At 45.6% G+C, this 26,476-nt stretch overlaps 1 protein-coding gene across 1 annotated transcript in view; it reads right to left on the bottom strand.

Annotated features, from left to right (window-relative positions):
* The window catches only part of LOC144472508 (uncharacterized), a 339,391-nt gene that overhangs the window by 288,166 nt on the left and 24,749 nt on the right, over window positions 1–26,476 (bottom strand). Inside the window, exon 2 of the mRNA XM_078185668.1 lies at window positions 5,187–5,264. The gene's annotated coding sequence lies outside the window, so the exon portion shown is untranslated. The remainder of the gene's footprint in view (window positions 1–5,186; window positions 5,265–26,476) is intronic.

Below are 26,476 nucleotides of genomic sequence, written 5' to 3'. Positions count from 1 at the left end.
TCATCAAAGAAACAGGGATCACTTCAAAACGATGTAACTTTGGGAGAAAAAATCGCAATCACGATTCTTTTATTTCTTTAAATTAAAGGAAAATAACCAAGCTTCATTTTCATACACGACATCTAATCAATAAATTTTCCAAAGTCTGTGAATTCTTTTAAACTTAGCTATTTACAATGTATCAAGCATGGCCTCGTATTTAAAGGGTCACAGCGACGATAGTGAAACGAACTTAAATTCAAGAATTACTATCCCAAAGTAGAGATTCCAAGCTTTAATTTAAAGAAAACTTTTTGATCTCACTAGCAGTATATAATTAACAATAAATAAAATAAATTCCTATTACATTCGAAACAACAGAAAAACGAATAGCTCTGTAAGAAATATCTCGAAAATATATTTCAAAGAATTGCCGAATATAGCTCACAGTTGTTACAAACATAGTGGATAGTATAACCGTGAAAATGGTCCATTGTCCGAGGGATAAAGTCCGTGGCGAATTGAAAAGCGAGAAAAAGACCGGGGAGTGACGCCGCCGTGACGTCCGTAGCTATTTCAAGACCGTCTCATCGACGTTCGGGTTGCAATACTTTCAGACACGCGGCGACCGCAGCCCGGATACGTTTTACTGGCCGAGCACAGATTAAGTACACGTAACAGTCTTCGCTTTACAATTCGCCCACTAAAACGTTCCAAACTGGGAGCGGAGTAGTTGGAGCTTTTACGACTACTTCAAAGGCAGGCCGCGACCCGTGCTTGCACGTGTCGAAATCCGCGCAGCTGTGTACGGTCGCAAAGTTAGCTAACACCACTATTTGGATGTTTGAACATGCTCGAAGTTAATTGGGTGTATTCTGCCGAAATGTGCGTTTTCGCAATCTTCCCGGAGTCTGTTACCGCGCTTCTCTCACTGGAGAATCCGCATTAATACGTCCGGCGATAAGTATAATGCATCGCCGTCTTTGGACCCTGAATACCTGCGAAGAGTTGTTTCCATTGTCGAGGGAGAACTGTTATGAAAATAGCGCTAGTGAGAATGGGTGGATATGAGGTAGTGTTACGTGTTGAGTCTTAAATCAATTTAATTTCTTTGTAAGCCATTTTATTCTTTTTAAATTTATTTTCTGGCTTCTTTATTTTATTTATCTTGAGTTCTTGTGTATTTAGTGCAAATCGTTTGTTCTGGTGACTCGTAATGGTTTGAGGGAACAATAGATTCTACCTAATTGTGTTGAAAGTTTTCTGTGACTCGACTGATATATAAAGTAATATATATATAGGATAAAATAATATAAATATAGACATAGATAGAGATAATATTCTAAGTAGAATGCGAGGTTATGTGTCTTTGATATTGGTAAATAGAGAAAGAGAGAGAGACAATAAACGTTATACCTATTACAGAGATTTATTTACTATACATTCTCTATATTAATCATTTTTGTTATATTCAAATATATCTTCATTCACGTCGTAAAGTATCGTTCATTAAAACATTTACTAAAATTCCATATCATTGTAGTTCAGGTCCCGGTTAAGTCGGTCTTGGGATGCCCTTGAACCTAATCTCCCCAGGCTACTCACATTAGAGCTGTCAAATAACGTATTAATCATTACCAAGTCTACTCCCGAGCAATCAATCAAGGCCCTGTTTGTGGAACGCAAGTCTGTTTGCTCTGGGTTAGGTCGGTTCAGATGGGGCTAGGTCAGGGTTAGGACTTGGCTCTGTATACACAGCAGGGTAACCCTTCTTCTTCTTCTTCTTCTTCTTCTTCGACGTATCTTCATATCGTAAAACTCCCCGATTATTTCATCTTAGCGTGCAATCTAATTGTATTTTGGTATTTTAAAAATATTGTTGGACGTCTCGAATATTATCGAACGCTCTTGATTGAAAAAATACTGTTAAACGTTCCGACCAAACAAAAATGCAATTAAACTTTTCGATCGGGAACTGTCAGACACAGGAATTTCATTAAAAGCTATGATATTTAATGCCAAATGGAATTTGAATGTTCTGTGTATATTGCTACAAGCAAAATCTAACGCACAGAAATAACATGTTAATATAAATATAATAATATAAATATAATATAAATATAAAAATATAAATAATAGATATAAATATAAAAAATAGAAATAATAATATAAATATAAAGAAAAAGAGAGAGAGAGAGTATATTATTATACATATAACAAGTTTTACCGTGGACAAGTAAAAATGATTTGCCTCCGCTAAAATTGTTGCATTTCGGGCCAGGCAAATCCCCGTGTTTAAACACTGTCCGTTGCAACAAAGCGGCGTCGTGTTTGCGGAAGGTCGCGGGGCGGATCCGCGTTCCTTAAGTGCAGGGTGCACGGTACGGCGAGGCCGGGATCTGGGTCGCCATGACGATTATCCTGTTACACGTAACCAGCGGTAAAGAAGGTGGATGCATTACCACACTCGGGAGATTCCGCGCAATCGCGGCCAAATCGAGTAGAATACTTTCAATCGGTTACGGCAGTCTATTCGCCGTGGCTATATCTACGTGGCTCCACATTGTTGACCCAAATCCGCCTGGTATACGTGCTCTGGGACCAGCCGAGGGAGCCCCCTTCGCTTCTCCTCTCTCTCGCCTCTTCTTACCAATTTCTTCGTTTCCGTTGCCGACTCTCCTCTCCCGTGTTTCCGGACGGGAACGCCACTGTTACCAGCAATTTATGCGGATTACCTCGTACGTACGCAACTTTCGGACAAACGGAATCCCTTTGTTCTGATTGAGGGGCGGAACCCCGGTAAAATATCGGGACCGACGACGTTTCACTCGGCGGGGCAAAGGCGGGCGGAGCGCGGATGTAAATCCCGTGCCAAGAAAACAATGGCCGCCATTAATTTCGCCGCTCCTCGGAGGCATCTCTCCGCGCCGCATATTTCCGTAATTTTACATTCTTGGTTTGTATTATTGCCCTCGGATTCGCGCAACGGTTCGGTTCGAAGAATTCCGGTATCGTTCAACGGAAAAAGTCGGCTTTACGATATTGATCATTATTTCATTAGTATAGCTTTATTTTACGGAGCACCGAAATTAAATTAATGAAATTGAATGAATATTTTAGCTGTTATAAATATTTAAAGTGGGTTTTGAGAGCGGTATGCATTTAAACAATTTTCTCTTTGATTGAAAGGCGATGGAAATTGAGTGAAATTTATTGTTTCATAAATGTCAAAGGTATTTAATCGTCAAAAATGATTACGTTTTCAATTATTTTTAGTGAATATATCTATAGTGGTGCAGAAGTTGTAACAACTTGTTACCGAATTCTCCAAACTGGACCACTGTGCGTCGCGAGTTTTGTTTAGCGCAACGGAACCAATTATCGTGCGCTGTTAGCAGGGTTTTCGATGTTGTATGCAACTTTAGAAATTTGAATGCTATTTCTTAACTCTTTGACTGGAGCAGGGGCAAATTAATATTTTGTTGAACAGGTTAAATTAAATACTGCTACTTTCTTTCTTTGCGATTATCTTGATAGTGATACGATCATAGTCGTCATAGCGATTGACATACCTATGTCTGTTATTATTTTCCTATACCTAAGAAAACTCTGTAGTCAAAGGGTTAAGGACTTACCATAAATGTCAAGTTGCTTTCGTCGATATCAACTTTCCTATGGCCAAAACATCAAATCTTCAAATATTAAATAGACCTCGCAAAAATTCAGTTTCGAAGAATATTAATAACTATCCCTGTCCTCCAAGAACTTCTAACAAAATAATTTTAACAAACAAATAACCCACTGAATTGTCAAATAAAACAATATCTAACACATTATACACGATGAACACATAGTAAATTACGCTCGAAGATAAACAAAGATCCCAGTAATTATCCTCCACACAGTAATTGGGCTCCGCTATCCTATTCCCGGTGACGACGCGCCGCGATTCGGATGCCGGTTGGATCTCCGGAGTTCATATTGGAAAGGATATTGTCGCCGGCGAAGTGGGTAGCGCATCCAGAAACGATCCGGGAACGTCGCACGGGCGCCGGAGGTACGTCCATCCAAAATTCAACTCGCGAACGTCACCGCGAAAGACGAAGGGATAAGAAAAAGAAGAGCTGCATCACGCGGCTCATTGCCGGGAGATTTGGAGGAAAGCGGGCCGAGATTGCCGGGAAATCCTCGGGAACATTACCGAATCGGTACGCGTGCACGTGTGCGTCTTACACAGCCGCGTGGGGGAAAACAAAGAAGAAAGGGATCCTATGAATTCGTGAGTGACTTCGGATATCACGTTCGCCGGTGTCTGCCAGACATTTCCTTTAGGCTTCCTCCGTGTGCGTCGCCTGTGTTTGCGACCGTGTTTGTGCAGGTATATATATATGTGTGTGTGTGGATAAGTGCACACGTGTGGTCCACCAGCGCGCGCACGGAGCGTCTCTTCTCGGCCTCGGTGCCGGAGACATTACAAGTTTAAAAACGGGTGGGGCCGCCCGGTGCCGCGCGAATATATTCCGCAGCCGCGGTTTCGTTTTCGCTGCTCCGTCTACAAAAGTCGGCATCGCGGCACGTAAATTCTGTCGCCCGATTATCTACATAATGGCCGGCCTCTCCGCGTGCCGCAAATTTATCGTCCCACTTCCCGATGAAAATTCATAACTTGCCGCCCGTCATCCGGACGTTTTCTCCGCGGACGCACCGCGAAAACGTCCCGCCGAGTGGAAGAGTTAATCCAGCCACTGTTCCAGCCATGGGATTTACTATACCGACCGTAAGATTTCGGAAAACGGTTCGTCAATGTCGATTTTCCTGTGACACTAGTGTCAAATCTTTTTTAAATATTAGACCTTTAAATATTTGTCGCCGAGTGTCGAATATTTCATGGATGCTAGGATTTATTTGCTGCTCTTTGCGATAATTCAAGAATTAAGCTGCGTAATTTACCGTTTTGCCAAATTTTTAATGAATTCAACCTACTGTTCTAACCATACGATTCACTATTGCAATTATACGATTGAATAATCCGAACGAAAACGTTTCGTCGATTTCAATTTTCCTACGAAACAAGTGTCAAATCTTTTTTAAGTATTAAATAGACTTTTAAATATTTCTCATCAAATATTGAATTTTTAACGGACCTCAGAATTTATTTCCTACTCTTTACGATGATTCGAGGATGTTTAGGTGGATACGACACTCACCGTTTTGCCAAATCTTTAATGAATCATCTGGATGTACGTCCTTGTTACTGGAAGGAGGATCGTGATCATTGGCTCCTCCTGGAACAGATAATTTCATGGGGTTGATTAGTATCTACGAAGTAGAAACATAATAGAAACACGATAGAGAATTTTATTGAAACTGCTTATAATCGTTAACTGACGATATTGCTCATCGAATTCGTTCCCTTTCGGCAGTGAAATGTAATGACTGTTTTAAAGTCAATCATCGGATTTATTTTCAGATTTATTTTATATTCGGGAGCATGAATTAAACTGTTCTGTAGAACGCGCAAGAATTACAGCGATATTCATGGAACTCGTCGATTCCAAACGGAAGCACCGCGTTTTGTGCGAAACATTCAACGATATAATTTATTTGAAACTTTTTAGTTACCTTTAGAATCGCGGAATAAACTGTTTTGAAAAAGAATTGGGTCGGTATTTACAATATTCGTCGATTTCGACCGAAAGAGACTTTATGGGTTGTGTAGTATTATGCATATATTATATTATACATAAATCTATATACATTTACGTGATATGTACAGATATTAATATATGTATAGGTGACATCCATCTATATATGAATGAATATACAGATATAGATATTACCGTATACATGCATATATTCAGGTAATAATCTACACGCGAATATATACAGATATTAATACACGTATACATCAGTATAAAGAAATTACGTAATAATTTTCATATGATTATACATGTGCATTGTACATAGATAATAATATACACGTGAATATATGCAGATATTAATCTATGTAGATGACATCTATCTATATATGAACGTATATACATATACAGGTATTATTGTATTCATACATATATTCAGATAATAATATACGTATACATCATTACAAAGAAATTACGCAATAATTTTCATATTTCTCTTATTCTCGTATAATATGCAATGCGTACGCACTCTATAGAATGCCCGTTATTCATAAATCACCAGTAACATGTACACAAATATATACACTTGCATATTCACATAAATCACTGATTATACTTTCGACAAGCCACCGCAATAATTCCAGCGTAGCCGACCCATTCGATTCACTCGAAACACTGCGCACTCTTACAGTAGAACGCGCGCTAATGATCCAAAGCAAGAATTACCCGAGCCACGGAACGCCCTTTCTGACAGAGTCCAGCTGATAATTTCCCGGAGATCTCTCATCACAGAAGAAACGCCCTCCGCGAAATCCGGCGATGTTACGCGATGTTGATCTTATTCCGGGCTCTCTGAAGACCCCTAATATCCATCAGGGGTCCCCCGAACGCTGCCAACTGAGAGAATACCTGAGCGGGGACGGGATCCGAAATAATCAGAGTGGCAGGAACCAATTTGGTAGCGGAGCGATCCGGTTGTTTTAATAATTCGGGAATGCGATCCCGGAAAGTGCGCGGGGAAGTTCTGTCGTCATTAACGTTTCATAAATGACGCGTTTCGTCGTGTCTCGGCCCGTCAGACCGCTATTAACTCATCGCTGTGCAGCTGTCTCGCTCGTCCACGCTACACGAAACGACGGCCGGCTATTAAACTGCAACTTAATAAAATCCGGCGTCGACTGTCACGGTCACCATGGTCGCGTGTGTTACGCAGGATTTGAGAGTACTCGCTTTTTCAAATGGAGCTGGAAAGCTGTGGCTTATGTATTATAAAGTATAAAACTTATGTATTTAGAGTGGGAACTTGTCCACTGCATTTAATGTTCCGGATCAATAATAAAAATGTCCACTGGTCGCGCGCGTAATTGATGGCCTACTTACACCTGTGCCTTATCGCTGTTAGAGTCCGAAAGTAGGGCAGGAAGGGTTAACGTTACAACGTGCAACGAACAACTCTTTTTATTCGTCAAAATTGCACATGTAAAAAGAGGAAGTTCTTCAAGCAACACAAAAGTTATAAAAATGTTTTAAAAATACAGAGCTAACGAGGGTCGACGTTTAATTTATATCGAAACTAGCTGTACAAAATATCAAACATTGAAGTCTAATATATATATATATTAATTTCTTCAGAATTAATTACAATTGTTAAGTAAAAGAATAGCTCTGCATTAATTTTCTTTTGTTGCGATCGAATCGAAAATCTATTTCGCACAGTATCTTGATCCGCCGAAGTCACTTAGCAGCAAGAATTGGGAACTGCCGACAGGGCACACAGTAATTGGCACCGCAACTGCGCCGTAGTCGCGGAACGGTATCGTCGTAAACGTCTCGCGACAGAATGTTAACGCGGTACGTCGGAGGCGAGCGAGCTTACACGGTCGTCGGTAGCTCTTTGTTGATCGAACAGTTCCATCAGGCGCCGCTCGCCGATCTTCGATGATTCCTGGCGCACGTGATAATTATTCAGTGTGTACCTTCGGTTACCGAGGTTGATCTTTTAATTAACAATATCTTTGTACTCGGCGGAGGCTGGTTAATCGAGTGCCGTGGGCAACGTCTCGTCCCAGAAATTGGTTAGAGTATTCCGGCCCGGTGTCTGCAGCCAAACTACGAAGAACCTATAGAACCAGGAATAGTTTGCAGTTCCGGGACGGGATCTGGATCGCGATCGATCTTTTCAGGATTGGATAGATAATCCAGTCCCGTTGGCAAGCGGCGCGCACCGGGCCGCCTGGTTTTTCCGCGGGCGCGCGTAGGTGTGCGTAGCGGCGGGTTATGGTCGGCTGTCGATGACAGAGCGATTACACAGGGAATAACAATGCTCGCCGAGAGATCTGGCTTCGTTCGACGTAATGTAATCAGCAAAGCACACCGAGGAACCCCGCGGTGTATACGATATAATACTATCGATCATTACGGAGCGAGCGGCGCGGCGGCAGCGGCGGCGGCGGCGGCGGCCAACGTAAATCCGCCGGCCAGATTACCGAGTGTGACGTTGCGGCACGCGCGCGCGTGTACCCGCCCGTGCGTGTACCTCTCTCTGCGCCTGTGCGTGCAATATTTAAGCCTCGTTAAACGCATAATTTCAAATCGGCCGTGGAATCCGCGTCATATGTTATTGATAACCGCGCTGCGTTCGTGCGGCTGCTGAATAATGCGCGGATTACGCGGTCTAAACTAAAGCAAACGTCGAATAATTAACAAGACAGTGCTTTGAAAGCCCCGCTGCGAGCGCGGTGAGCTCCTCGTAGGCCCGCGAGCGTTGCGCTTCGGCCTCATTAACTATACAACTTCCAGTCTCTTTGACGCCGCGCGAAGAGATTGATGAACCGAGCTACGGCCGATTAGAGACGGTGATTAAGAAAGGTAGACGTGTACCTCTCCTTCTCTCTCCTTCTCTCTCTTCCTCTCTCTCTCTCTCTCTCTCTCTCTCTCTCACTGCGTTTCTACTACCCCTCCGCCGCGCCTTATGTTTCGGAACCCTCCCGTTTCCGAAACTTCAACGAAGAACAGCCCCTCGGTTTTCCGATTAAGCGCGACGATTAAAGTGTACTTACGTCTCGAAACCCTCCGCCCTGGATTTATTATTCGATGGAAGCTGGATAGACGATCGACGGATCGTCCGAGAAAACTTTCGCGAAAGCTGCCGCGACCCTGGACATGCGAAATCACTGTTTAAATCTGATCGAATGATACCCGATATCGGGATACTGGTTTAAACCGTAGCCCCGTTCGATTGATACCGGGTTGCTAATCGTGCTGGTCAGCCGATTATTTAATTGGTCGGGAAGATCAGCTGATTTGGAGCGGGCTACTTTTATGTGGATTATCGCGACCTGGACGTAATAGTTAATTGATCGTTTGGTGGCTTGACAAAGTGCCGGTTCGAAGGGTTTGTTCAATTGATACCGGATAGGTGAGCGTAATATTTAGTTGGATAGCTGGTCGGGAGATCGGCTGAATTGGCGAGATAAATTTTTATGTTGATTGTTGCGAGCTAGATGATACGTTTGCCTGGCGGATTAGAAGAACGATATTGTCTTGATATAAATGTTTAGTTTGAAACTAGGTAATCGGAATATTTATTTGGATAATTGGCCAGGAGAGATCGGCTGAACCGGCAAGATCAATTTTTATGTTCATTGTTTTGACCTAAATAAAATATTTATCTGATGGTTCAGTAGTCTAACTCACTTGACAGTGATTGTTAAGGATTCGTAGTCTAATAAAGTCCTGTACAAAGGATTCGTTTAATTGATGCTGAGTAGGTAATTGGTTTATTTGATCAGATAATTAACCAGGAGATCGGCTGATTTGACAAGACAAATTTTTATGGAGTCTGTTATAACATAAATAACACATTTATCTTAGGATCACTCTAATCATTCTAATCTTAGGAGTACTAGTATAATATCGTCCTAGTACAAAGGATTCTTTTAAATGATTCCAGGCAGCTAAACAAATTCGCCAACAAAGCAACTAATTCGCAAGTAAAATCGCATAATTTCAGACATTAACAATATCCAGGCTATTGTTATATTATCTAAAAAGTTAAACCTAGTCAAACCTACATATTACTTAGACAATATATTTATCAGACAATCGGTCCTGATACAAAGTACACATTTGTTCAATACCGAATAATCTCACCAGACTATGCGATCAGCCGATTCGTCCAAAAAAATCAGCTGATTCGAAGAAACAAATTTTTCTGTAGTCTACAGCGACTCGGACGAACCATTTATCAGATTAACTGATAGTCCAACGTACTCCAGATTCGAAGGATCCACGCGATTCGTACCGGTCGACCGGACCAGGCTATCCGACCAGCCGAACCGTACGAAAAATCAGCTGACTTGGCCAACAATTTTTTTCCGTAGAACATCACGCCCCAGAAAATCCATTTACCTAACGGATCGGTGTATCCAGGCTCGCGAGAACGTGAAAATTAACCCGTTGATCGATCTGATTCCACAACGTCGAAGTGTATCGTGAATCTGTGGATATTCCCGGCAATAAATCGGCATGTGGACGGCCGAGATTCCGGGAATCGGTGTGCCCATCGCCCTCGGTGCTCCCTAAACCCCGACCCCAAACAGCCATGAAAATACCATGTCGGATAGACAGAGCGGTGATCTCGAGGGCTTGTTCCTAAAAATTCATCCGACGTGCGCATCCCCCAAAACGGAGGGGTCGCGGTCCGATGACGCTTATACGCGGGCGTATGTCAGAAAATCGCGATATAAGCACAACAGAAGGGCGGGATTCATTGAAGCCGGGGCCTTGAACGGGGAACTGGACGCCCTTCGCAGCACCGTATCCCTCGAGTACCGTGTCCGTGCCAGCGCCTGCCTGTTTTGTGTGTGCCTGCGGAACATGTATGCATTATACGGCGGAACGGATCATCGAGTGCGCGGTAACATCCGCCATATTTTCGTAGGAGCGCCGGTATTAATGCAGGGGAGATCGATAGAAAACAAGGGAGCACTTTTGAATAATTTTATCTAACGAAAAAACCTATAGAAAGCAAGAGAGAGAAAATGAGAGAGAGAGAGAGAGAGAGAGAGAGAGCGGGGGGAGAGAGATACCGCGGATGAAAGAATATTTTCGCGCTGCATCGTTCAACCCTCTGCTTTCATTTTCACGGCAACAGTAATTGCCCCCTTCAGAGGCAAAGCTCGATGCTCGGTCATGGCTTTTACGACGGCCGATATGACTGGGTTTACGGTTCCGCGAGCGGCGATGAGCAGGCAACGGGCAAAGGGGATGGAATCGGTATCGTAAGCCGTTAAGCTGCGAACGAGTCAGGCCATAGGTGTCTAAAAGGGAGAACAGATAATTGAATAACGACCAGATACAGAATTTCTGCGTGGACGGCTTTACGATGCTGATTTACACCGGCGCTCGCGCTGCGATAAAATCCGCGGACGCGGCTTTTTGTTCGCGGAACGGTGCACGCACGCGCTGATCCCGAATCACGGAGATGCGGACGAAATGTTCAAGATGACGAGAAATTGACGTTTGACCTTTGGTCACCGGGTCGTTTTGACATAGTCATTTTTAATCGTCGCCTAATCAGGCGCCGCGTGTATCGTAAATGAACTAGAATGACGTAGTAGGATAAAATTCATTAAAAAAAAATAATTACAGTTACAGATTAATAGATTGTAAAACTTAATTTCTCCTATGATCATCTCAATAAATTATAAACAATACATTGACGTTTTAAAGCGAATTTGAAATTCATTTTCACGCGTTCCGATCGCGTTTTCAGGATTTGCGACCGCCGCGCGTCATCGCGGTTCCCCAACGGCTACGCGTTTGACGATTAACGCGCGAGGAGACTCGGTTTTTATACTAATTCATATTAATCTCGAGCAAAGAAAGAAAAACCGGCAGGAAGGGAGGCAGCGCGTACGCGGAGATCAAAGAAACGTACGCGCAACCACCGGTCGTTGTCAAAATAATTACGCGGACGTTACAGCTTTGAAGTCGGCCGGGCGCAACGCGACAATTTCCCGGTTAGCTCGCGGCCCATAGTCGATCCGGCCGCGATGACAAGAGTTATTTTCTGTCTGACAGGTGTCGGTAAAACGTCGATCGTTTTTTTTTTCAAAGCTCGCAACACGAGTAGGGCCAATTGAACAGACGCACCCCGTGTAACATGCCCGGCCGAATGCTATCGCGTAGGATGAACGACGCCCGCGTTATTTAGCATATAAAAAAAAATTCCACGGCACGATGCGGGGAACAATCAAACTGATAGGCTGGCAAATATTTTTTCGTGACGCTCGATTTTCCACCGACCGGCGAACAATATTTTCAAACGGTACGCGATAGTTTGTTCCTGACGTAGAAGAATCGAAATGTTGACGTTCCAGCTTTTAACTATTCTCGACGCGATAAACGCTGCGGTTGTTAGGCGGGACGTGACATTCGATCGACAAAATAGTGCACGTCGAAAAGCTAGACGGCGTAGTGCATTCTACTGGCCGGACGAAGCAACATGGTTAAACGATAAGACGAAGTAGCGTAATTCTTGACGAGGAATTAATTCTGTTTAAATGCAGTAGTCTAAATACTTTCGTGGGACAAAGTAGTGTAACACCACGGTCGGGAAAACTAGTGTAAACCTTTTGTTAGTCAAAGTAGTAGAATCTGCTAGTCAGACATGGTGGTATGATCTTTTAAGACAGACAAAGTAGTAGCATCATTTAGTCAGACATAGTAGTGTCATCTTTTAGTCAGACAAAGTAGTGTCATCTTTTAGTGAGACAAAGTAGTATGATCATTTAGATAGACAAAGTAGTATAATCATTTAGACAGACAAAGTAGTAAAATATTATAGTCAGACAAAGTAATTAAATCTTACAGTCAGACAAAGTATCATAACCCCACTGTCGGACAAACTAGTGTGAATCTTCTGTTAGTCGAAATAGTAGAATCTTTTAGTCAGACAAAGTAGTAGAATTTTTTTAGTCAGACAAAGTAGTATGATGTTTTAGTCAGACAAAGTAGCGTGATATTATAGACAGACAAAGTAGTAGAATCTTCTAGTCAGGCAAAGTAGTATAATTCGCAGGTCAGACAAAGTAGTATAATTCGCAGGTCAGACAAAGTAGTATAACCTTCTGCTCAGACATAACACTACATTCTACAACGAACCAGACAAAGTAGCATAATCCCCTAATGAGATACATTAAAATAACACCCTAGTGAAACACAGTAGTCCATAAATTTTTATCAGACAAACTACTGTAATCCACTCATCGTACAAAGTAGTAGATCATGCTGCCCAGTAGGTATAATGAAGGGCCGGTTCGACTACCCATTACCAGAGTTTGAAAATGATAGAGCTGTGACCTAGAAGGAGGTCAGTAGTCTGACGGCTACGAACTGCTTCGACCCGGGCATCGAATCTATCACACGCGACTGGAGCAAGATATCTGATTACACTGTTAATTAACACCCTTCATTGTTCTTTATTGGCCCGGTCGAACCCTCCAGGTGTATCGAGTTACGGTGTATTGAAGATGATGTTTCTGTCGCGAGGAGCATTCACTCGTAGGGCACAGCCCACTCGCCAGGATCGAGATTTATGGCTGGTGAAAGGGGTCAACCGTGCCGGCTCTACACGCATATTATATTTCATGATGTGAACGTCATAGCTGAATACATTGGTCCTTCAAAATGACGGTGAATATGATTGGGAGAAAGGGGATCATCATTTTGAGCAGCGTTGTTCTCGGCTTAGCTACGAAGAGGGTTTAGATGACTTCTTTGGCTTGACGAGTACATCTCGAGTGATTAGGAAATGAAAAATTGAGATAATAGAAAGGTTTACGTACAGATCATTTTATGTAGAATTAAAACATTTTTGCTTTTTTTTTGTCCAAGATTAAAAATTAGTGCAGAAACCTTTCGGACCGCATAATACTCTATCCATCGGATAGAAACTTCCTTTGCTGCGCTCTGGTTCCGCTATTTCATAGCAAAAAGTCAAATGAAAAATTACAGCTATTCTTCGTAAAATGTGAAATGACGAAATTCGAGCTCACTTTGCGTGTATCGCATTTACAGTACTGTTACAAAGAAGAGCCAAAACTATTCCATTTTCCATTGTCGAAGTGATATTGCCAGTCGAGCGTTAGCTTAAAGGGCACACCCTGAGCGATTAACAGTCGGAAAATTGAAGTCGCGTAGAGGCCGGCAAGGGAAGGGCTCGTTCGAAGGGCGCAGGACCATTTGCGGCGCGCATAAACGGATGGCGGCTGCGCGCAGTGCGGCCTATTGTCCGCAGGTATGCAAATGAATTTTATTCCCGGGTAGCTGAACAACAATGATCTCCGATTCCGACAGAGAAGCCGCGGGGGGGGGGGGGGGGGGGCTTTGATTAACCGCGGTAGAAGAGAATGATTAGGAAATTGAGGGATTTAATTGGACAGCGCGGAGCGGAACAAGGGATCCATGCGGCGTGCCGCGCCGGTGACAGGTCCGTGTCATCAGCGCTACCTTGAATCCTCCTTGTCCAATATTTATTCAACGCCGGGCCGAAACGAAATCAAAACCGGTGTACCGCATTCACCGGGTCACAGAGAGCACTCCCGGGGCCCTTTCACTCTTCACCTTTGTGCCGGCCGAACGCCGGAAACGTTGAAAGAGCGGTCGGCCCTCCATTCAGTTGACCAGGCCGATAGAAAAACTCTCTGCGGCTGAATATCGCTGGGACGAGGAGATAAAGACAAGCCGAGGCCATACGTGGCCGACGTGGCCGGCCGGCCGGCCGCCCGGACCCCCGGCCCCCAAAGGGAAGTTGTTTATCTGGACGATTTAATTAAGCCCGGCGCTAATTCAATGGACGTGTCCCGCGCAACTAACGAATTACCGTTGCATCCGCGCGGCGGATTAGTAGGCACGCCGCCGCGCGACGCGACGCCCGGCGTCGTCCCCCTTTGCCCCACTAAGGAGCGCGGGGTATCCTGCGCCTGAATATGCCGGTAATTAACCGCAATTGTAACCGGCAGCACTCGAAACGCGGCCGGGTTATCCGCCGGCTTTTATCTTTCCCGCGATCCTCATCGCGGATTCCGCTCGCCTCTGGCCGCCGCCTCGCTGATTTTTCTTTTGACCCGGCCCCCATGGTGTAAGCGGTTAGTTACGCGGGAATATGGGGGATTATGAAACGGGCCAATCTCGCGCGGTCACCGACGTGAATTGCGGTTCGTCAATGGCCAACCGAGTTTCTCCGCCCCGTTGTAAATAACCCCGAAAAACGACGAGTCGGACAATGGAAATTAATGATCGGCCGGATGACGGCTACATAAGTAAATAGCGGCGCTACGATCAACCGGTGGATCCCCCGGGGTCGTCTTCCAACGCTCGAGCCTCCCTACAGGCTGATACAAATACCGTGTACAAACAACTCGGGATATTGATTGCACGCGAACCATTTATGGCACACGGTTTCGCCTAGGTCGCGGGCACGAGCAGTAGAGGACGGAGTCGGCGGGTCGTAGAAGAAGAGGACTCATCAGCGGGGCGAGCCGCGTGCGAGATCTATGGGGAGCTAGATAAAACGTGATTAACGTGATTAACGCGATCCGATGTCAATGGGGAATTTTAGGCACTGGCAGATGGAGTGACAGACTCGCGGGGACCCTAAGTTACACCTGGAAACGGCGAAGTCTTGGAGGAATTATTTAGAGGCGTTTATTGAAGATTGATTGGTGCTCTAAGGTACTAGCTTCTCGTGCAGCAGACTCGTTAGGGAAATAGAAATTTATCGAGGACTATTTTAAGAACTAGCTATCTCAAGGAAGTATTATAAAATTAAATGATATTTAACACTATAAGATGCTGCCACCTAAAGTGGCGGACTCATGACTACCCTAAGTAGGTGTCAAAAATAATAGGGTAATGGATGAAGGATCCCTTTTTGATCCCAAGTATTAAATTAGCATCTGAAGTAGCACACTTATGATCATCTTAAGTCGGTCGTGGAAAACGTAGGGTCTCTGAAGAGCAGATGGAAGACGTTTATTGATCTCGAGTATTCCAAAGGGCTAACATATGAAGGTCCCGTGACCACCGGGACGAACAAACGAAGGGCGTTTGTAAGCATTCGGGTGCTTTCCAGCGACCGGAAGCATCGAAAATTGAAGGTCCGGGCTAGGACATTGATCCGACAGGTCAACCAGTCGGCTGGTCGCGATTGTAGGCATTCGGAATCAGTACGTGGCAGCCATGTGCTACGTTGGCATTCAGAATCTGACGGTCGGGGCCCGCGTACACGAATCATTGTGGGACAAGCCAGCATTGTCTTCGGACGAGCCTGGGACAGAGCAGCTGGAATTTTTGCTAATATTTGGGTACAATGTCTACGATTAATTGCCAGCCACCGGGAACAATGGCGTCTGGTAGTCCCAGCGCTGGGGGTGTATAATGCTATCGGCGAATTCATTAAACCTGGCGACGCGGCGCGGCGCGGCGGGGCCGCGATATTATTGCAAGCTGTTTATATTTGTCTCCTCCTGTGGATACACGATAAGCCGCGGACTGGAATCCACCTTCTGTTTACGTTGCCGGAAAGTGTGACCAGCCACGGAGTTCTCAGATTAATACACGATCTCCATCGAGCCACGCATCCACGGGCCGTGGGACCCGGGTCACGCGTGTGCTCATCAAAACCGCCATTATCATTCGCGGCCACGGACATCTGAAACCGATATGGTAATTAAGCGGCACCGGGCCACGTCAATTTCAATAATCTTGACTCAAAGTGCCAAGATCAACCTCGACGGTGATTTTATTTCGCCCGCGTTGGCTTGATTATGTTTGCCGAAGGTTCGACTAGGTGTTCGGCCGACGGAATATTATTAAAATCGCTCGAACGTTTCGCAACGTTCGAATAACGATTTCGACCGAATCCGTCGGAACACTCGTCGATATTTGTTGGCAGAGAATCGCCGCGGAAAAATATAGCTTGCTTCTTGCCGGCGACAGCTGTCGATTTCCTCGGAATCGGGAAACAGCGGATTTGGACCAGCCGGATCTCGAAACTGAATCAAATAACAGTTATCCTTCATTATTCGCTGCTTACACAGACCAAGGGCGCAGCAGTAAAGTAAACTCGAGCCAGGTGACGGGGTGCATTCTCGTTAGTGGGTTTACAGCCAGGTCACCATTGTGTAACCACGTAACCGGCGACTATGTTGCATGCAGCTTACTTGGCAAATATCGTCCCGCTGTGTTACTGTACGCAGAACAGCGATATTATCGCGGTAACGACCATGATAACAAGGCCTTTGCTCAAGTTTTTCCCCATATACAACCCACGCCTCGGCCTGCGCCATCGCATCAACGATCTGCCTTGCTCCCTTTTTCCAGAAACTTCACCAGACCCTTTTGCATATTGATAACCTTTTCGACCGAGTGCTCGTCCGGCCGTACGATTGATCAATTCTGACGTCGTGCAACTCTTTTTCTCGTTAATAGAATCATCATTTTTCTTCTCCGCGATGCACATATTTTTCCAACGAATTTTTACCCGATAGTTTATCGGCGTTGGCAGAAAATAATAATAAAAAAAAACAACGTCGGCCAGATTGATGCCGCAGCTTTCCCAGGAAAAATTGTCAAAGTCGTTCGCCTCGCGCGCAGCCTACACCGTCCAATTACCACGTTAAATATTTTCAGACGAATTTTCCTGCGTCCACTAAATACGGTTTTCCTGGCAATGAAATTTGCTTGCGTTGCGTCCGTACCGGAGAGAATCGCCCAGAAAATTTCATCGAATTCGCACGGCCGGTTGCCGAACAGAAAATTCCGGAGGCCGTCTCGCGTGGACGACTCACTCATTCCGGGGCCATTACTCCTCGGATGGCCAAGAGTCAGATCTCGTCCCCTGTGCTCGCTGTCCACTCATTCAGAAGCTTCAGAAATAAATCGAAGGAACAGACTCCTCGTTCACGGACCGGAACCCAACACCTGTCAGCTGTCGAGTGATCTATACTCCATTGAATCCGTGAATAAGATCGAGGGAAGCCATCCGATACGACCGGGCCTGGGTGCAGCGGGTATACGACAGGTCAATCGTCATTGATTGGCGAGGGAAGCTCGCGTGGCGGGCCAAAGGAAAGTTTCCCGACAATAAACCGGCCGGGGATGGACCTTGACTACTGGTTGTTTAAATAGCGCTGTCCCCGGCCTCGTAACCGGATAGATGCCGGCGCTGTAAACCGGCATTCACCGTGAACAAACAAACGGCAGCCATGAATGCGCGAGCTCGAATTCCTGGGTTCGAAGCCGGCAGCCGAAAAAAAAACCCGGGGGGAACAATCCGAAATCGAAGCGGCGGGCTCTGTAGCGCAGCAAGAATCAGAGCGTGTCCATTCAAGCTAATGCGAGGGACGGGCAAATTCACCGCCCACCTTCGGCCTCTCCTACCCAGGTGTAACGTATCGCGAGGGGAGGGCTCGGCGGAAAGGGGTGAGTCGGCACACGACTTCCATTGAACGCGCCGTCAGGTGTCAGGAATGCGGACGTTTCCTTGAGCCTTACTTATACAGCCAGGGACGGTCACCTTTGTGCCGGAGAAACGTCCGGCAGTTGCATACCAGCACGCGTCACGACGTGCGCCAAATTCCAGGCAAATGGCGTCGACGTAAGACAGAGGGCCGGCCGGGGAATAACGTTGCCCGACGAGACCGAGACAAATGGCAAATCGATGCGCCGTCATTTATCGCGGGCTAGGCCCATTCAAAAAGACCCGCTGCAGCGTTACCCGATCCCAGACTGCCGCAGGGATATCCCCGACATCAATGGGGTCCCCACCACCGCGGCCCTAATGGCACTTATTGTTTGAATCCACAGCCTCCTTCTCGCTTCCTATCTCGAGGAGACACGTGTTATCTGAAAACTCGAGGGAAACGAGAAATTTTTGCGGGCTTCTTCTGGGCTCGAACATTTCTTATAATATCCTTGGACCTTTTAGAAAATTATTTTGGGAGAAACAAATTTTTTGAAACAACCGATGAGCTGCAAAAATTTCTAAATTGACTATTAATAATTAGTCCTGATGTAATAAAGAACGATAACTCCATGCGATTGTTATCCCTTGGGACATTTTTTTAGTGAATCCTCTGGGCTCCAAATTATTTTTAATCTATTCCTGAAGCTCCTAAAAGAATATTTTGCAAGACTCGAATTTATTAAGACGTCCGAACGGTTCACAGAAATTTTTACAGTTAGCACTGACCAACGCATATCTAACCAAGACCGAGAATTCGATAAACATTTTATAGTTTGGACAATTTTTTCGAATAGGCTATCTGGATCCGAAAAATCATGTTCCCCGCCTCAGAATTAAAAAATGATTTCGCAAACTTTTTAAAAGCTCCGAAGAGGCCGTGATATTTTTTGGCACTGTTTTCGGCCAATCGTGGCAGCCGTGATACTAAAACTATAGCTGTAAGCGAATTGGAAAGCCGTTGCAGTATCGTTTAATACTTTTTCTATGGAGGTTAAACCTCGTTTTAGGTGTTAATTTATTTTTTGAGGTAACGGCGTCCCGGGGGAGTATCGGGCAATTTTGTGGAGGTCAGTGGAGAATATTGAAACCGTGAATCGTTTCTGGTGGGCACGCGGCGCTGCTGTTCTTTTTGCAAGGAACATATGAAGGGTCTAAAAATCGAGGTTATATGAGGTGGAGATTTCTGGAACATTATTGCGTCCTATAGCGTTCAGCCAAACCGCGGGTTCTGGGTCAGGACTTATTTTATAAAGTACATGGATTTTTATATCAATTTCCTAAAAAACCAATACTACCCTCTGTGCGACGTACAGGTCCAACGGAATAGGATTTCTGGCCGAGTATCCTCGTGGCTGGTGCCATTATTGTTCCGTATTTTGCGTTTAGTGGCCGCTCGGTTCTCGGCACAAAGCAGGATTAATGACTTTCGTCGCCGAAATGTACTTAAAACTCGCCAGCATCCAGAATGCCACGCGTTGCGTCTGGCCTTGTTTGTATAATTTTATTATATTGGAACCATGGACACTGTTGAATCTCGTTGTCTCAATTTCTGCGATTAGTTCGACCAAGATTACGTATAGTCACGTGAGTTTTTAACGTGATAGGTTTCACTGAATATAGACTCAGCTTTTGATAGAAGATCTATAGCAGAGCAGGACATGTCAGGGCTAAAGCTGGGTCGAAGTTGGTCTAAATTTGGGAGTCCGAATTATAGTATGTCCAATTTAGGGTACATCCAAATTAGAAATACAAATTAAGGTACATCCAAGTTAGAGAAACTCAAGTTAAATTGGAGAAACTCAAATTAAGATACATCCAAATTGGAGAAATTCAAGTCAGTGTACATTCAAATTAGAGAAATCCAAATTAGGATGGCTCCAAGCTACATCAGTCTAAATCATTCTAGATCCAAGTTAGAAAGGTTCAATATGTTAAGGATCCAAGCTAGAAAGTTCCAAATCATTATAACCCTAAGCTAAAAGGGTGCGAATAATCGTAGACTCGAGCTAGATCTGAATCATTCTAGATCCAAATTAAAGACCACCAGATTATGGATCAGAGGTCCATGGATCACAAGTTCGTGGTTCCGTGTCATGGAGAACCGGCAACAGTGCCTCGAATTCTCAGGATCATCAAATTTCGAGACGACAACATCCTAAAATTAAAAGCCGGCTCGAATAAAGCCGCTGGCAAGTTCTATGGCTTATCGATGGCCCGACATGTTGAATTCACTATGCCAGTGACGGGGCCGATCGCGCCCGTATAAAACTCGGGCAGAAAGCCCGACGTCAGTGAAATCAGAAGGAAACGTCCCGGTTGCTATAGCGTCGGCCCCATTGTGGGAACCTGATTGGTTTGTCGGTTGATACGATACAGTAGGCAGAAACGACGCAACGTGACCGCGAATGGGTAAAAGGTTGATGTTACGAGGGTTGCCGTGGCCGGACGTGTGTTGTAGTTAACCCCTGAACCAGAAAGGCCGAGTGGTCGGCCTTCCTTGTCGCGCGCATTCGCTCCGCGGCCCATCTTCGTTCGTCCAGAGGATGCCTTGATCAACCTCCAAGTCCTTGAGCCTCGTACAAAAATATTTAATCCACGGTATGGCGACAGTCTTGGCAGCAGTGTGCCGGGCTAACACTAGATCGATTAGGACAACCGACTAGGTTGACTGATTCCGAATGGGAACAGCCTGTTACAGGGCTGCCTTGATTAACATGGCCGCTGTACTCCGGCCTGGATACGCTACAACCAGAAATACCAGTGTTTTGGTAGGAAATGGACGATACTTGGTCCAATTAGTAGATTTATGTCGCTTTTTAAGGAGAGATAAAGCGATTGATATATTCAGGTACTGTGATGAGAATTGGGCTAGGACAACTTAGATGGCATATAAGTTAGAGACCTGGAATTGGTTACCTTAGCCATCGCATAAAGTATAGAACTAAGTTAGGTCGACTTAGTTATCGCGTCAGGTGAAGAATTCTGCGTCAAGCACAGGTCATTACCTGATGTGGTAGTTAAGAGGATCTAAAACAGATGCTCTAACTGATGCTATAGCTAATACTGTTGGTAAGAAGTTCTAACTAGTAGCCAAGTTATGATCTGTGCTTGGTCATCTTAGTCACCGCATCAACTACAAGATCAGTCAACCTAGTCTAAGACGATCTAGGTGCCATATCACGTAAAGAATTACTCATTAGATCACCTTAGCTGTCACATTAGCTAGATCTTCCTACTGAGACTATTAGCTACCGCACCGGTTAGATCCTGAATGGGTCAACTTGGCATCGCCAGGAATTTCCTGCGAGGAGTGTACTGATCATCAAAAATAGCTTGTCCCCTAACAGGCAGCTCGCACGTCTTTTCATCCGACACATTAGGAGGCAAACATACCCTCGGGTAAACAGATCAAACGGAAACCGTCTTCTGACACTAGATAGAAGGAATAGGGGCAAAAAGGAAGGGCCCGGCGGTAGGAATCGTACCGGGAAAGAACACATCCGGCAGATTACCGATAATATTTCATCAAAGCAGCGATATCAAAGCCGATGAGCCCGGGCCGACGACGAGGGGGGACTGCACACATAGCTGTGCGTAGGGTGGGAAACGAGCTTTCCCGGAAATCTCGCGAATTCGATCCATAAATAAGCCCGCGGGGGCCTATCTCCACAATCTACGGCGGAACTTGTAACCCTAAAATACTCCAGGAATAGCTCCTCGTCACGAAGTCTCCGCCGGCTGCGCGGTTAGGGAGCCCTCGTGCTCCTTGCGGTTTTATATACACGATATAACGTGCGTGATATAATCGATCGTAGGCGTTCCGCCGAGAGATGAGAGGGCAACGAGCGTTGTCACTATCGGGGGTGAATCTCGATAGAGCATGGCCGAGATAGGGGCCTGGAACCTGACTGCTGATACACGTGTTCGCCAAAAATTATGTGCTCCCCGTACCTACGTTTATATTTGTCTCTAGCGAAGCCGCGCCGGCCTTGTCCCGAACCAGAAAGCGCGACCGGTCATTTTCAATCATCATTTTCTAACAAAATCTCCCAAATTATTGTTCCTCTTTTCTAAAGAAATTGTTCCACAGCTTTAAAGTGAAAGTCTGAGAGAGTTTACTATGTTTAAGGGAAGACAAAAGAGACACTCCTTCACTTTTTAAAGTAAGAAGTGAAATAAAGCTTAATAAAACGAGGCTTTTATAGCATTTTTATCGAGCACAAAGACTTTTCGAACAAATATGCAAAATTGGACCAGTTGTTTCTGAAACACGCAATTACAAATTGCGTTGTTTATTTCTTCGCGGTGTCACTCGAATCGCCGACCAGTTGGAACGGTCACCCGCTCCCGAAGAAACGAAAATGACGTCGCTCGGTTAGGATTAGTTGAGAGAGTTCTCCTAATTTGTTTTGATGCCGTCGTAATGCGATTAAAAGTGGTCGGAGAGAAAGGGCGAGAGAGAGAGAGAGAGAGAGAGAGAGAGAGTTTATAGAATGCGAGCAATGCGTTCGACCGTGGCAAAGGGGATTGTCGGCACCGGATCCGGCGCAATCCCCCCCCCCCCCCCTAATTTTTAATTTCTCGCAGCCCATCGAACCCGTGACTTTTAATTCCCTTTTATTTCCTTGTTAAACACAATTCGAAACGGTCGCGCGAATCAACGAAATATTCGTTAATCCCCTCGGCGGGAAAGGGGGGCTGGGATCGCATAAGTATATTTTTAATTCACGATAATCCGTAAACAGCATGCGCGTTTCGCGCCCATTAATGAGGCTCTCTGGCCGGATAATAATAAACAAAGAATATCAGAGGAGGTTCGATTAATTTTTAATCGGACCGACGAATTCGTAATCAGTTCGCGTCTGCTAATAATGATGCCGGGAATTATTGAGTGTGCGCGGATAATGTATAACAAATTTCCAAGTATTTTGCCGGTTATGAACGGAGCCGCGATTATTTGAATGCCGCCGCGCTCCCCCCCCCCCCCCCCCCCCCCGCTCCCCACCCTCGACCACCCTTGCCCCGGGGGGCCGCTCCCAACAACGATCGGTAACTAATTAATTAGCCGTTTCGATTGCCGACGCGTGACGAGGCCGCCGGATCTAATTTTTCCACGGCTAAAACTCGAGCTGACGCGAGCTGTCCCGTGCCCTAACCCGTCGACTCGGTTTTAATTTTCAATCTGTCCCGCTGAACGAAGATCAACGAGACGTCCGCGCATCTATTTCTGGCGTTCCGGAGGTTCTCGCGCCGCCCCGCCGGGTAGACGCGAAATAAGAGGGCGAAAGTATAATGGGTTTTTTTTTCTCAGCGCTCGCGTTCGAAATACGCGTCGGCCGCCGCCTCGCCTGTATCTACGCCGGGAATGATCGTGGACGACGTCGGTAACCCCGGCTCCATTCTGCCGAGGACCGACAAGAAATTTGGATATTTCCGTTTCAATTTCGTCCGAGACCCCTCGATCAATCTCCGTGCCGGCGAGACTCCACTCCGGGGCCAAAGGAGAACCCGGAGCGAGAAAAAAAACTACCACCTCTGGGAACTCGATCTTCGATACATCGGCGCCACGTACTTCGGCGATACGCGCGTGAGAAAGTAATTAACGTGCTTCCAGAAGATTCGCGCACTCATGCGCGCTTATTATTGATGCTCTTATCCATCGCTTTGTCGAATGTTACAATTTACGTTTACTTAGCTAACCTGTAAAAGATCTTCTAAAAGTCTTAAAATCATACACATGGTATCCTCTAAATATTTATGAATGAAAATCGCGAACTAAATGACTTTGTCAGCAGTGATAGTGATAAATATATCACAGGAAACAAATTTAAAAAATTGTTAACAATAAGCCAAAGAACTGTCTTGAAAATACATTTGAAAATGAAACACTTGATAGCTGCTGGTAACCAAATTGAAAAATAATTCGAAGAGCAAAGAGTTGAGTCAATTATAGAGCGTGAGACGTTCAGACCTAAAATGGACGTCTCGAAGATCGCTTCACGAAAACCCGATGACCTTCCCCGGAGACGAAGTGTGCAAGCCTCGAGCAAGAAGATGCCGATCATGAACCGTCCGCGCCGCGTGCCAAAAGTCCTGCCAGTATTTCGACGAGTTCTGAAGCAAAGAAGAGGCGAGACATGCCAGTACTCCGTAGACTCTATCACGGAGGCAGCGAGTCTGGGGCAATTTGTTCTCCTTATCGCAAGTGGGTAGGGACAGGCTCCGGAACCACGGCTAAACGTCGACGACCGCGGCCGGGCTCTGGATTGATCCGTCAAAGTTCGGCACAAAGGGCTGCATTCACGTCACGTTGGAGCTCGAAAAAAGAGCGTGTCGCCCGCTGCCGGCACCGCGGCGGGGCGCGAGGGGCGAGGAGGGCGTCGCCGGCGTGAAAACTTAAAGTCGACGTAACAATAGCTTTTTGTAAGCCTATCGGCGGCCGAGAACCGATCCCCGTAGCGAGTCCGTAAGAGCTCTACACGCCCAGACCGGCGACCTCTCCAATCCCTCTCGATGATCGGACCGATCTGCGACGGTGTATCGACTGCGTCCAAGACGCAACGCGGCCCTCTTATTCCCCGTCGTCGTGCATGTGGGTCAGAGGGCCCCCTTTCGACAATTCCCCGGCTCGGCGGCCGGTCGGGATCGTTGGCCGGTTGCGTTCACCATTTTCCCGGCCACGTAAAAGACCACTCGACGCGGCGCCGCGGCGAGGCGTTCGTGCGGCTTCTTTGTCGTTTCGCAGGTGAGAGCTTGATCTTAGTTTCCTCGTCGACGCGGATCTACTCGAAAGCTTCGGTTTTGTCGACGCCTAGTCGGAGATTCGCCTCCTCCCTCGGCTCTGTCCCCCCTCCGTCGCTGCTCTCTCGCTTCTTTTGTGCCACTCGCTCCGCGATCGATCCCGCCGGCTTCGCCGGGAATTGGAATTAGGACTTTCTCTTTCCGTGTTTTAGATTGTGTCCGGGCGCAGTTTAACACCCTGGACCTAGTCCAGACTCGGTCGGACGTAGCCCAGGCTAGCTAACCAAAATCCATTAGGCTGTCGAGCGAGTCCGTTCGCGTTCTTTTAGACTAAGATAGGGTAGGCATTGTACAATTTCAGTATAATCGATCTTATCTTAAAGTAGATACTTTGAGCTTTAATTTAAGCTATGTTGCATAGAGAAATCTCTGCAGAAGTATATATTAAAATTCGTCAACCTTCATTTTTAAATCCTGTAGACCCTATAATGTTAGACATCGATTTCCTTTCATTTTTTAAAACGATCTCATCAAGCTATTGCAATCTAATCCATCTTATCTTAAAGTAGACACTTTCAGCTTTCATTTAAGCTAACTTACATCAAAATATTTTTACAAGAACATATCTAAAAATTTACCCGATCTGTCGCTTTTCCGATGTGTACCCAATAACTCAAACTTAGTCTACGACTGAATATAACCTAAACTAAGTTTAAATCAACCCTAACCCTGTCCTATACCTAGTCCAGTCCAAGCTGAGGAGAATTATCATCGGATGTGACTCGATCGTAGAACAACCGTTCGCACAGATTCGGGTAGCTAACATTACAGTCTTGCCGCTGCCGTGACAACCGATGGCGAGAAACAAGGGAATTTGTTTCGTATGGAAGTTGTTGCACACATATGGGCAGACGGTACTGGCACAATGCCCCGTCTGTCATTGTTTTTGCCCCTCTGAATCGGTACGTTCGAGCTAGTAGCTCGAATTCGATTCTACGAGGGCTGGCTGCACAGAGATCGATTATTATGGCTACTAGCTCGCCCCGGTAACTACCAACAATTTCATTTTCCCCGATATGCGGACCCGTGACGCTGGTTGCAGCTCGATATGCGCGCTTCCGTCTATCGTTCCGCGTCCAAGGATATACGAGACACTTCCCTGCATCGTACAGTTTATTTTCATTACGCGAAACTGGTTTCTGTAACTGCCGAGTCAGCCCCCGATGGATTCACGCGTCAATACTCGCGCACCGATGATCCGCATGGTTGTTAAACCGATGGTCTACCGTGGACCTGACTACGGAACGAAGTCACCTCTCGCTCGGACTTAACCGGATTCGGTTTAGGCAACGCTTAAATCGAGCTAGACGGATCTAGACGAAACTTAAAAGACGGGTAATCCAAGTTCAGTTGGGCATAAGTCGAGTGTCGAGCGCCGCACAGTGGCGAATTCCGCTAAACTCGTCGCCGGATACGAATAATTTTAAACTACAATATGCGTTGTAGTTTATTCATAATTATATTGTTACTATATTATATTAATTGTATTAATATAGTATAGTTAATTGTATTAATATAGTATAGT

The sequence above is a fragment of the Augochlora pura genome, chromosome 7, assembly GCF_028453695.1.
Source record: "Augochlora pura isolate Apur16 chromosome 7, APUR_v2.2.1, whole genome shotgun sequence".
Lineage (NCBI taxonomy): Eukaryota > Metazoa > Arthropoda > Insecta > Hymenoptera > Halictidae > Augochlora > Augochlora pura.
This window is presented reverse-complemented; position numbering and strand designations above follow the sequence as displayed.